We start from the raw sequence: 14,058 nt of genomic DNA, 5'->3' as shown, positions 1-14,058 counted from the left end.
GCCAAAGTCGTTGGAGCTCCGCGCTCCGTCCTCCGGGCATTCGCCGGCTTCAGACTCCCTTTGGCCGTCCGGCCAGCTCCGTCCTGTGCCGCCTGGAAAACACCAATCCTGCTCGATGACGCTCCCCCTTTTCCCCAACATTCATCGTCACGCACTTCACCTTCCTCCAACTCCTCATCCTCATCCTCATAGTCCAGCCGTTCCTCATCCACTTCCACCGCTGCCACTCTCAGCACCTCACTCACCACTCTTTTCGCACCTTTCCCTTACACTCCAGGTACAAACTCGCACTCCAGCATTGCAGTTAAGCACTCCCCGATGGAGGGCAGGCCACTGCGGACCCACCTGCTGCTTCATCCCGGCATTTGGAGGCCGTTTTGCACCCCACCGGCCCACCATTGCCTCTGCCAGCACTCACCGCTGGCTTGTTCCCGCCCCCCCCGAGCCGTCTGCGCTCGGGGAGGCCCCAGTACCACCAGGTCTCTGCGCAGCCAGAGCAGTCCCTGACCCCTCTACCCAGACCCACTCACCCCGCGACCCGGGGGTCCCCCCGCCACGGTCTCTACCCGTGCCTGCCCCACGCGCAGGTGCCGGAGCCCCTTCGCCCCCATGCACCCCACCCGCCCACGCCTCCTTGGCAGCGAACAAACGCTGCCATGCCTGCTCAGATTCCTCAATTATGCAACGTTGGTCGCGAATCCTCTCCTCCACGTGTCCTGCCCGGAGGGTTCCTTACAAGCCTCCGCCTCCTGTTGTGGGGCCTGCTGATATAGTGCCTTGGCCGGGTCCTTCCCCTTGGGGACGGGCACCCTCACTACCCCCTTCCTGCTGCTGGACAAGTCCACCGGCTGCTCCCCTGACGGGCCACCCCCGTCCTCCGGCTCAGACTCCCCTTCCGACAGCGCAAGCGTGAACTCCTCGCCCGCAGACACCTCCGAACCAAAATCGCCCCCCAGCCGCTGGCCTCACTGTCCTCCCTCATGGCCTCATCAATGCCCCTTTGATCCAGCCCCTCCCCTTCCGAATCCGAGGGGGCTGGGCTGCCAACATGCATGACCGGCGGCGCGCGGCCCGAGTCCGCAGCGCCGCCCCCGCCGTAAACTCTAATCCTCCCCCAACCCCCACTGACACATCCACCAACTGCGCAGGGAGGCTCTTACGCCGTCCTCCGTGCAGAGGCGCCTCCGGCTGCTTTTTGCCTCTACCCCTTCCTCCCGTGCCTGATGGGGCCGGTGGCGGCTCGTCCATGCAAGCCACCACCACCGCCGCCACACCCGCTGACGCAGGCCTCGGCGTCCGGGTCATGCCGACCCACGCCTGATCCAAAACTCCTGGCCGCAAGAGGTCCGCCCTACCAGCCCTCCCCAACACCCGCAGAGCCTCGCACACCGCCTCCGCATCCGGTGTCGCCATGGCCTCCTTATTCTGAGATCCTGCACACTGTGAGACCCCTTAAACCTGCTGTGCCCACGAGATGCGTGCAATTCGGCACCCCGCGCACGCCCGCGAGATGCGTGAGATTTGGCACCCCGTGCATGCCCGCGAGATGTGTGAGATTTGGCGCCCCGCGCACCCCCGCGAGATGCGTGGGATCCGGCAGCCTCGCGCCTCACGCATAACGCGTATAGGAAGCCAAGGGGAGAGCGCGCCTGCCGGCAAAACATTTAACCCTACACTCGATAGTCACAAAAGCTAGCACTCCTCCTAATGGACCACACTGGGGCACCAGCGGCGTCCTAACCCACACCCCTGCTGACCTTACAGCTAACCCTGACACAAGGCCCTGCAAGACACGAGCACCCATCATTAACCACAAACTAGCTGTTCCCTGCGACACCGGGGACAGGAAGAGGAAGGACTTCCTCCCCTGTCCCCTTATGTACCCTCCCTAACTCCCCACCCCTAAGCCCACCCCCCAGCCTATCCTATCCTAGCCTACCTGTCCCGTTATCGCGCGAACACCCCAGGGGAAGACTGGTCTGTCGACCTCACTTCCCCTGGGAGCCGCAGTGCCATGAGTTGTTAGAGAAAAAAATAGCTTTCGATAAGCTGAACTATGAAATCAATATTTCACCTTTGTAAGTGATGGAGTTCTGATTCAGCATGAGCTTTGGTTTGCCAGAGAGCTATTTCCTGAATTTGTGTCCAGAAAACATATTTGTACAATCTTGCCCTGTAATGAGAAAACTGCTAGAGCGAGCAGTGTGTTTTCTCCGCCGTCCAACGACTTTCAACAGCTTTGCTATCTTCTTGGATTTGAATGTTCACCTTATTTTGAGCTACTTCAAACTGCATCCATCAGCATTCATATAGCTAAGCTCCCCCTAGATACTGTTAGAATTCTTATATTGTCAAAATCGTGCTTATGTGTGATGTTCATTGTTGAGGGTAATTTCGATTGATTTGCTTTTTTTTTTTTCCAACTACAAACTCAAACAAGCATTTACAATGCAATGGTTTTGCCTTTGTTAAAGTTAGAGCTATTGGCATTGCTCTTGACATTTTTTTTATTATTTTTTTTTTTAACATAAATAAATGGCATTGTCATTTACAATGCCACTAGCTTTATCTCTCGCAAATGACACCCACAAACACCCACAGAGAGCCTCCCCTAAACACACACAGAGCCCTTCCACACACACACCCATACAGAGCGCCCCACACACACAGCCACACAGAGCCCCCCACACACACAGCCACACAGAGCCCCCCACACACACAGCCGCACAAAGCCCCCCACACACACAGCCACACAAAGCCCCCCACACACACAGCCACACAAAGCACCCCACACACACCCACACAGAGCACTCTACACACATTTACACAGCACAAGCAGGCAACAGGGGCACACGGAGGCACAAGCAGGCAACAGGGGCACACAGAGGCACAAGCAGGCAACATTCCAGACGTCACAACTTAAATAGGCGGCTCAGTGAACTGTCTCCCGGGATACATTTCACGACCATTCAGCGCAATGAGTTGTGCAGCACCCCGTTGTTTCTAATTCACGATCACAACACTTGTATAAAGTAATACAAATGCGTGAATGATTTTTTAAGAGTGTTTAGTAGCCCTGTCCAAAAAGAAAAGACTCTACGAACTGTATCAAACGTGTGTTTATGCAAACATGGAAATGTATGCAAAGAGCATCTTAGGATCGTCTATCTGGACAACATCCGAAATGTGAAAACATGTTTAGCATTTTGTGTGGAAATAAAATATAAGAGTATTGTGTTTTAACCAAGAAGGGATGCGAGGCATGCTAAGGCGCCCATGCTCATAACATGGGGGCTCAAATGAAAGGATAGCAAAAATCGCAGCATTCGTAATAATTCCACAAGGTGGCGATACCAGCACGCTTAAACTGTAAACCTCACCTCTGCTGACGGGAAAACAATGACATGGAAAACCTATCTACATGACGTTCTTGGATGGCACGGTTCCGCCCAGCAATGATTCGTAACTGACCAGCAGCAACCTTTCTAATCAGCAACATTATCTGGGATTTTTAATTCAGACAACACTGTGGATTATTCAAGGCATGGCACTTCCAAGCCAGCGGTGCCCGGTGAAATGGTGCCTGGTTTGCCTGCTCTGCACTTGCTTCGACCTCGCTCGGGGGCAGATCAGATATTCCGTCCTCGAGGAGCTGGACCCGGGCACCTTCGTGGGAAACCTCGCCAAGGATCTGGGCATTGACGTCATCGGTCTGAACTCCCGCGGGCTGAAGCTGATGTCGAGAGCCAAGAAGCAGCACTTCCAGGTGAATATGAACAAGGGCGTCTTACTGACGAGCGAACGGATCGACAGGGAAGAGCTGTGCGCAGAGAGCCCTACCTGTAAACTGAATTTAGAGCTGGTTATTGATAACCCATTGGAAATGCATCGCCTTGAAATAGAGATAATTGACGTGAATGACAACGCGCCTTCGTTTAGTGAAAATAAACTCACCCTTAACATCCCCGAGTCGGCGTTGCCGGGCAGCGCGTTTCCAATCGGAAACGCCATGGATCCTGATATTGGTGCAAATGCCCTCCAGGGGTACACATTACGCCATACGGAATATTTTGACATTACAACAACTGAAGTATATTCCAAGAAAGAGAAATCTACAGAATTGACTTTAAAACAAGCTTTAGATCGAGAACTCCAGCCGATTCACACACTTCTTTTGACAGCTTTTGATGGAGGGGATCCCAGGAGATCGGGTTCGATCAATATAACAATTTACGTGATGATACGAACGACAACGTCCCTACATTTGACAGGGCGGCGTATCATGTGAAAGTGTACGAGAATGTACCGGTAGGTACCCGCCTCATGCAGCTGAATGCCACAGACCTGGACGAGGGTCCGAATGCAGAAGTGGGGTATTTCTTCGACAGGCGGGTTCCCGTGAGTTTACAGAATGTATTTCACATCGAAGAGATGACGGGGGTGATAACGGTGCGGCAAAGCATCGATTTCGAAGATACCAACGTGTACGAGTTCTCAGTGGAGGCTTTGGATAAAGGTCCATTCCCTCTGGCCGGCCGTTGTCAGGTGTTTGTAGAAATACTTGATGAGAATGACAACACTCCGGATATAACTCTCACCTCCGTGTCCAGCTCAGTTCCAGAGGATGCTGGAGCAGGAACTGTGATAGCTCTGATGATTGTGTCAGATCACTCACGCAAGCAGGAAGGCGGGTGCCGGCTCAATGCCGGAGCAGATTTGGGGGCGTTCCCGAGGGCTTTTGGCTGACGTAGCGTGAAGTAGCCAAAAGCCAAAAAATCTCGGGAACGCCCCCGAATCTGGTCCGGCATTGACGGACAGGCCCGTCTTCCAATGGCTAGCCTCCATTTATGGAGCTAGCCAATGAAAGACGGGGGCCGTTCCTGTCTCCCGTACTATTCTCATTAGGTTTTCGCCTGCGCGAAAAAGATGCGCAGAGCGCATCTTTTCGCCAGGCAAAACCTAAAAAAGCAGACTCTCTTCAAAGAGAACAAAAGGGGGATGGGAGCACACTGCCGCACATCACAGCACAGTTCACCTTTAAGCATTATGGTAAGTAAAGTGCAATGTTTGGGCTTACTTACTAGTATTAGCGCTCGTTTTTCACCAGAGTTGGTGCAGATAGTGCTGTCTGGCATGTGTGTCTGGAATTTATCCTTCATCAGTAGAGATCAGAAACTCCTCAAAGAGAATTTGACTCCTGCTGCTTAACTTGTGCTGGTGGTGTTATGTAGTGGGCACCGGCCCTCACTATTCCGGGCCATGACCTATTTTTCATCATGTGACTTTGACCCGAAGCTAGAAGGATATGGGGTGAAAAAAGAAAAATGTAAAGACAAGAAAACAGCGACAAAAGGAGGAAGCAGAGATTAAAAATACACTCAAAGTGAGAGAAAGTGGCAGCAAGTGGAGGGTGGCTGTAGAAAGAGGTGGAATCAAGACTAGCAAACTTTGGTGTTCGTCTTCCTATACCTTAAAAACTGCTCTGGCAGCTCTAGAGATTGATCAGGGCCTATATGGTAGATCGTTTTTCCTGCAATGTACTATATGTGTCGATCCATAACAATGTTAGTAACATGCTCCTAATGCAGCATTTTTGGTGGGGTTTCATGGAAATACAATAAAAAAAGTGGTGGAAGTTCTAGATGCATCTTATTAATATGCATAATGTGGGACTGTTGGTCAAATTTGCATATCAATTAGAACTGTCAAAAAAATCTGCAAGCCCTGTGGATGCTTGATCAAAGTGTAAACAGATGTGTCAGATGCAGAAAAAACATTCAGTAAGATATGTCTTCCAAAGCAACATAGAACTGTCGAATAAAAACGGGGATTGGGAAGAACATGGTGTATTTTCTCTTTAGCATTTGACACTCAGTATGGTGGCCGGCTTTGCCCTTCCATTACGCTGTGACTCATCTTTCTCAGTGCTCTAGCCGTCTTCCGGATCACGCTCTTCTGCAGGTTTACGATGTACAACTTTGATCAATCCCTCTACATGGAAGACCCTTCATCATACCTATAGTGTGACTAACAATATAGACCTATAATAGAGCCAATACTCATTCAGCTCGAGCTACATGATAAATGGCTGCTTAATATGACATTGCTCTTCCTTTTATTCTGCTTATTACAATTAGACTTCTTTAGCAAATACTTTTAGGGCTGTAGATATAAATAATGTTCCTATTCCTGCACTGATGTACTCTGATAATGGCTCCTACACCTAGGGCATTTGGCACAGGCGTAGCTTAGTGAGTAAGATTGGGGGAGTCTGAAATACAGATTTCCTAACAATCATGCTGGCATATCACATACAAATATAATATATGAGAAGCAGGGTAGGTGGGGGGCTTAAATCCACCCACCCACTGCGAGCAGCACTAAAGCAATGTGAAGAACAAAAAGGCAAAGAAATTATTAAATTGCCATTTTATTATTCACATAGCGCGCCAACTGTCTGCGAGACGCGGCCAGGTGGTTGAAAGCCAATACACTGCAATTTAATGCAGAGACAACGGAAGTGCTGTACAGCCCTAGGCCTAGGGTGCAAACTTCTTTACCCTGTAACTTCTGGCCTAGTGATTTCTCCTCAGAGGTACAGCCAGTGAAGGTAGTGCGCAACTTAGGTGTCATGTTCAATATGGAGCTTTCTCTAGAGGCGCAGGTATCGAAACTAGTAGCTGGCTGTCTAGCTGTCATTAGACTTCTGAGAAGAATTCTTCCCCTACTTCCGCCCCCAGCCCGGTTTGAGGTGGTACGTTGCATTGTGCTCAGCAGGCTAGATTATTGTAACTCCCTGCTGCTGGACTTTCCAAGCTTTCTTATGGATAGACTTCAGAGAGTCCAGTCTGCGGCGGCTAAACTAGCCCTGGGGTGGGCGACGAGAGCCTCCTCCTCTATGGCTTTGGCCCAGTTACACTAGCTCCCGGTGAGACAGAGGGTACAATTTAAGTCTCTCTGTCTGACCTTTAAGGCCCTGCATGATCTTGGTCCTGTTGGCCTACAAAGGAAATTTAGATGGTATGTTCTAGCCCCCAGCCTACGCTCTTCCTCTGCCAGGTTGGTGATAATACCTCGGTTTAAGAAAATCAAAGCAGGAGGAAGAGCGTTTGGCGTAACCGCAGCGAAACTGTGGAATGCTCTCCCGGCTGAGCTCAGACACATTTCCGATCTCCTTCTGTTTAGGAGGAGATTGAAAACATTTCTCTTCCCTAAACTTTAGTCCGCTACCGCCCTCCTCTTACTGCTGCCTTGAGTCTGCTAGCGTCAGGATGCCTTTTAGGTGACAGACGCGCTTTACAAATGAAATAAATAAATAAAATAAATAAATAAAGACATCAGCCTGCCGAGGAGCCAGGATAAAGGAGGGGCGTGTCCTTTGCTGCATAGAGGACTGGCGACGGTACTGGCGAGACTGCAAATGAGTGCAAGTCAGTTTGGCCAACTGTCTTGAGTCTGCCAAACTGACATGGACACTTTGCAGGTCTCCACCTATCTGTCTGAGAAAGCTAGGGTGGAGACCAAGCATAGGCAGGGCTCGAGTCGGGGTACCACACGGGTGGACGGCATCCCCCCACCTATTTTACCGGGGGGACGCTGTCCCCCCTGCCAAACAGCTGGACTTCATTCTTTGGCCTCTCTGGGACGAGGAGCAACCACCTTTTGTGACGTCACTTCTGGTTGTGAAGTCACTTCCGGTGACAGCATCCCCCCACTTCTTTTTTTAGGACTTGTGCCCTGAGCAAAGGCCTACAGGGCCTAAAGTAGCAGCCAGCCCGATCCACCAAATCCAGATGCTGCTCTCGTGCAGCATGAGAGCATCGTCTGTGTTGGTTAAGGAAGATTCCTCTTCCACCGGTGCCTGTCTGAGCCATGGACTGCAAGGATACAGAGGGAGCAGCCCACATTTTGCTAAATAAGTAAAAGTTTTAAGACCTTCAAAACAGAGACAAAAGAGAGTTCATGTGTTTTTGCCTGTCTGTATGTAAAGATTAGAGGTGAAATCTCACAGACCCAACCCGAAGCACCGGTACCCAGCTACTTACTAGATAATACATTAATTGAGGGGGTATGACATCCCAAACAACCCCCCACCACCCACCCTAAAGCTACACCTCTGGCATTACGTAAGCTGGTCTGCTCCTTTGTACATTTATGACAGACCATGATTTAATACTCCCTTTACTGAATCCCATATAATGGTCTGCGGTTTCAAATGGCTAAGCACACCTACTATTGGATTTGATAGTCGCCGTTTGGAAAGGTTACCTGTGTCCCTACCTTTGGACTTCTTCTGGCTCTTCTGGCTCTTAGGGCAATAATATGTCATACTCTTGTATGAAGCTGTGCAAATCTATGGGTGCCCCTTTAAACTTGCCTCGGCCATTACAATTATACCTATAAAGACTTCAAGGGTGTCCCCGCCGATGTATATGGAGCTGAGGTTTGGGCCTATACTATTCGACAATACAGGTTGGGGAAAATTGTTTTCGTAGATGAGTCTTCCTATCACTGTCCTCAGCTTCGCATTTTGTCTGCATTGAGCATCTTGGCCACCCTTATCTAGAAGGCTGAATCAAACTGGGCCCTCTGTCTGTTGTCTGTTTGGCTCAATCCAGAATCTAGTCTGAATCCATCCGTTATTGAAGATTGTCTTCTTTGCGATAAAGGCCTTAGCATACACTGGCTTGCATGAATTTGTCAAACTCTATCAGAGTTGGAACTTTCTTCTTTGTTTGATAATCCAACCTCTATCACATTTGCAGGTTAAAAAACACATTCAAGACTTCATTGCTGGAAAAAAGGCGCATTGTCAGGAGAAATGTGGAGTCTGGAAAAACTAATGTGAAAGACTGTGTCAATTTGAAAATGAGCACTGGCATAGAATCTTATTTACTAAGAGCACTCGGAAACTGGGAAAGGTCCCTGCTGGTTCACTTTAGGGCAGGGGTCGTCATATACTTCCTCTGTTTTCCCTTGGGCCATCTTTATTATTCTTCCACTCACGTGTATCCATGTGTAGTGGTTTCAGACTAACTGCTACTTCACTACTTTTTTTGTAAATTGTATGCTATTTTTATGAGTATGTTTTTAATCTCGCTTTTAAACAATTATTAAATTGTGCATTGTAGTTTTTAAAATCATCTGTTTATTTAAGAAAAATATATGCACTGGTACCTACTCATGAATTGTGGTAATATTTTATAATAAATTAAAAAAAGTATTAAAAAAAATATGTTGATGTATTCTTTTATTGAAGTCTCAGACAAAAGAATAAAGAATGTTTGAACTTGAAACTTGTTTTATAGTGAGGATGGGTAGCGTTCTGGAGAGCTGTGGGCTGCGATTCCAGGCACCACCTCTCTACCAGAGCATTGTAAATGAGCTCTCTAAATAATACAATCTGTAGAGTAAATGGTAGACCATGACCCATAAGAAATGCACACTTGGAGGAGGAGCTAAGTGCCGACTGTGTTGGCCGCTTCCTTCTAGGGCCCTTGCATGGTGTCAATTCTCCTGGCCCATTGCTGCTGACTTGGGGCCAATCCAATGCCACTGACTGTGGGTGGATGTAGTGTCCCCAGGTAGTTCTCTGTGGTGAACGTAGCCAATGGTCTGCATATGGAAGCCCTGGTTGACAAGATAAAGATTGTGGGGGATAATGTGCTTCATCACCAGGAGACCCCTGCTTGCTATGATCTTCCAGCTGTAAAGAGATGAATTGAGCTTTTGCCAAGGTCTTTACTGGGGAGTGTTAAACCAGTCCACCACAATGAAACAAGGGCAATTTATTGCACCTGGGTACCTCTGAGTATTTGAGACACTGAGGTAAAGGTAGACCTGACAGTCGTTTTGGCCGAAGCACTGAACATCGGCTGCTTGGGACCAGAGGGATAGGTTTCTAAGCAATCACAGTCCACCATATGGCATGTTAAGCTCCCTCTGCCAGCTATGGGGACGATCCTTTCTAGCACTCTTACTGAAGGGATTGAGTGGTCATGATCCTGCCACTGCGTACCCTATCTATAACTCCATAGAGGCAGCCAATGACACATGAGCCACTGCAGAGGCACTGGACACTAAGAGGGCCTATCAGCCTATCAGACCTGCCAGCCAGGATTTTAAGAGGGATCCCGGTGCAATCCTTGGCCATAGTGTATGGACAGACCTGCAGTCAGTCACAAGAGAGTCGAGTGACCGTTCGGGCCACTCCACCCCTTTTATAATTGATAGACACCCTTGGTGAGTACCCAAACATCAAAACCTATTGATATTGGCTGTTGGGTGATAAGGAGACACCTGATTCAATCCTGGCGTTTCCCCTTCTTCAACTGGAAGACCTCCTTTCCCTCTATAAGAAGGGCTGACTGCCACCTTTGGTCTACACTGCACTACCACCTTTTGTGACGATGGGTACTGGCAATGGGAAATGTCATATTTCAAATAACTAATGAGGTAGTACCCCTCACGTCATTTACTTCTTCAGTTGCCTGACGGCCACACTGACTTTGCTTCATTTGTGCCACATGCTATCTTTTTCTTCCTATCATGCAGCCCCACAACGCCAATGGCCCAACAACTGCTGTTTTCAGAGACAGTAGCATGACCTAAACCTCTGCAAAAGCCTGACACAGCCAATCTCTTGGCCTGATAAAATGAATGCTCTCCTAAAATAAATTATGGCCATAGGAGCTACCTTACCTGCCATGAATAGTAAAATGAGCGATCTCACAGCGGAGGTAAAGTCGATGCTGCAAAAGGTTTCCACTTTCCTGGCACGCCTTGACACCGTGGTTGGGAGGTTAGACCATGTGGAAGCTAAATCTGAGGCATGCCAGCCTGGGGATAGAGACATTGTCTTCTTGAGGCATGAGGTTGCTGACTTGGAAGATAAGGCACAATGGAATAATTTCTCTAATTATGGTGTCGAGGAGGAAAAAAGAAAAGGTTGACATGATAACCTCTCATAGGGCGCTGCTCGCCAAGGTATTAGACCACCACTTTCCTGGCCCTTTGGATTTCTAGAGGATCCACCGTGTCCAGGCCTGCTCCTCCAATAATGCGCATTTGCTGCACCCGATCATAGACTGCATCAACCCCATCTACACATGAGGGTTGACCTTCAAGTGAATGGCCTGAAAATAAAAATGGCAATTTTATTCACAAAATCCGAGACACTTTTGGTGAACAGGCACTATGGGAATGTGGAAGTACAACTCCATCTCCACACCGTAACATTTTCTCATAGATTACTTATTAGCTATCAATGTCAAGTTCCTTGCTCTCTGCCCTTGGCTTAGGTGAAGGGACCTTAAATATGTCCCATTACACCCCGTGTGCATGCTTGTCATAGATGGCAAAACTAAACACTTTCTCAACCCAGGTGACCTGGAATAATTTTCTGAATACCCTTGACAGCTCTTTCATGGACACGATGGTCGCTGTGGAACCATCTGAAAATTCTTCATTGTCGGCAACTGCTGAGGCTTGCATACCACCCCAGCAGCATCAACTCAAGCACAAGCGTTTACTGTCTCTGCCGCACATAGTCAACGACAACTCAAGATCACCTGTCAAGCATACACTGGAGGGGGTGCTACACTGGTGCTGAGGTTGTGTTGCGCACATGCTGAGTAATGCTGGGTGGTGCTGCATTAGTGCTGAGGTGGTGCTGTGGTGGTGTTGTGGTTGTGCTCAGGTCCTGCTGAGTGATGCTCGGGTGGTTCTGCAGTGGTGCTGCTATGTGATGCTGAAGTGGTGATGAGTGATGCTGCTGGTGCTGTGCTGGTGCTAAGATTGTGTTGCACTGATGCACTGGCGCTGAGGTGGTGCTGCGCTGCTGCTCAGGTGATGCTAGGGTGGTGGGTCTCAGGTGCTGCTGAGTGATGCTCAGGTGGTGCTGCTGTAGTGCTGGAGTGGTGCTGCTAAGTAATGCTGAGTGATGTTGCGTTGGTGCTGAGGTGGTGCTACATTGGTTCTGAGTTGGTGCTGAGGTGGTGTTGCACTGATGCAATGGGGCTGTGCTGATGCTGTGGTGGTGCTCAGGTAGTCCTAAAGTGGTGCTGTGCTTTTGCTGAGGTGGCGCTGCCCTAGTAGTGAGGTGGTGCTGTGCTGGTGCAGAGGTGGTGTTGTGCTAGTGTTGTGGTGGTGATGCACTGGTATTGAGGTGGTGATGCGCTGGTGCTGTGCAGGTGCTGCTGTGGTGGTGTTGTGGGTTTCAGGTGCTGCTGAGTGATGCTCAGGTGGTACTGCAGTAGGGTTGCGGTGGTGCTGAGTGATGCTGGGTGGTTCTTAGGTGGTAATGAGGTGGTGTTACACTGATGCACTAGTGCTGAGATGGTGCTGCGCTGACGCTGCGGTGGTGCTCAGGTAGTACAAAAGTGGTGCTGTGCTGATGTGGTGCTGCACCGGTAGTGAGGCAGGACTGACCTGGTGCAGAGGTGGTGCTTTGTTGGTGGTGAGGTGGTGCTGCACTGGTATGAGGTGGTACTGCTTTGGTACAGTACCGGTGCTAAGGTGGTGTCATGCTGGTGCTGAGTTGGTGCTGCACTGTGGCTGAGTGATGCTGAGGTGGTGCTGTGGTAGTGTTGTGATGGTGTTCAGGTGCGGCTGAGTGATGCTCAGGTGGTGCTGCAGTGTTGTTCCTGAGTGATGCTGAAGTGGTGCTGAGGTGGTGTTGCACTCATGCTGCTCAAGTGGTGCTAAAGTGGTGCTGTGCTGTGCTGGTGATGAGTAGTGTTGAGGAGGTGCTCAGGTGGAGCCGCACCGATGCTGAGTGATGCTGAGGTGGGGCTCCCAACCCCTGAACATGCGTCCAGGTCATAGATAAAGTTACTTTGTATAGAGCTCATAAACCTGTCCATTTAGACAAGGATGTGCCTCCAAGTCTGTGAGAGGCACCTCAGCTCAGATGGTCACACCAGCGCAGACTTTCTGGGGCAGAAAAGTAAATTATGTTACGCCGCTTATGCCTCACCTGCGACACGCACCGCAGTACACACCAGACATGGGCAATGATGTCAACGTGCACAGTACACTCAAAGCATCTAAATGCACAGCCTACAGATATTAGCTGGGTACCCAAGGCCCATTCTATCCAGCTCAACAAAGGCTGCACTGGGCATCCGTAATCTTGCTCAAGTTACATTTAAACTCTGACTCCACAGATTGAATAGGCTGTGGATGTGAAAAAAGAACTCCAAACATGAGCCTGCTTCGAGGAGGAGCAACGTGAAGTGCAATTAAATAACTAGCAGCTTTGCTGAAGGGAGCCAGCACTTCGCACCATTCCTGAGCAGGGAGGACGGCAGGGCGCGGGCGGGAGGACGGCAGTGAGCGTGCAATAAAAGGTATTTTCCAGTCACACATAAATGTAAAAATTCCTAACTTAATCCGTTTAGTGCAGATTTATACACAATATAGACATTCTCATGGCATTGGCAACAAACACTATATTTGTGCACATATAGTGTGTGTACATGATAAATACAAGCACAAGATTTACATTTGTCTATACAAGTGGCAGTTCACATGCATACACAAACATGGCATACTGCTCACACGCACTAAATGTATCGGTCCTGGCAACTCACTGTGCCTTGGCTACAATAAACCTACTTTATGGCTCTTGGCTTGTCTTGCTGCCTGCCTGGTTCTTTAGCCGCAGCAGGACTGATGTCACCCTCTCCCTGCTGCTGTGTTCACAGGGTGAACAGATGGCACCCTTTCTTCTCAAACCAGGTAATCTTGGAAAGGAAAGAGAGAGACATATTTAAGTAAACAGTCAGATACTTGGTCTGTTTCACAGGTTACTTAGAAGGTACCTGTTATAATGTATCTGTAATGGAATGACCCCCTTCTCTTCCCTCCCTTCCCCCCACTGTTCCACTTCCCTTAGTTTGTTCCAACATTCTGGCTGCGAGCCGACCACGCTGTTTCTCAAGATTCCATAGCAGTTGGGAGTTTGACAGTTACTGCTCTCTTCGCGGTTGTGGCGTGTGGAGGCAGCGAAGAATAAACCAAGTTACATCTACTTACCAGACTCGTGCTTCTTCTCAA

General features: G+C 49.3%; 1 pseudogene; it reads left to right on the top strand.

Annotated features, from left to right (window-relative positions):
* The first annotated feature begins 3,544 nt into the window (after nt 1-3,544).
* Nucleotides 3,545-10,952, top strand: LOC147725472 (protocadherin gamma-A3 pseudogene; annotated as a pseudogene).
* The last annotated feature ends 3,106 nt before the right edge of the window (nt 10,953-14,058 follow it).

This window comes from Lissotriton vulgaris, chromosome 3_2 (genome assembly GCF_964263255.1).
Source record: "Lissotriton vulgaris chromosome 3_2, aLisVul1.2, whole genome shotgun sequence".
Classification (NCBI taxonomy): domain Eukaryota; kingdom Metazoa; phylum Chordata; class Amphibia; order Caudata; family Salamandridae; genus Lissotriton; species Lissotriton vulgaris.
This window is presented reverse-complemented; position numbering and strand designations above follow the sequence as displayed.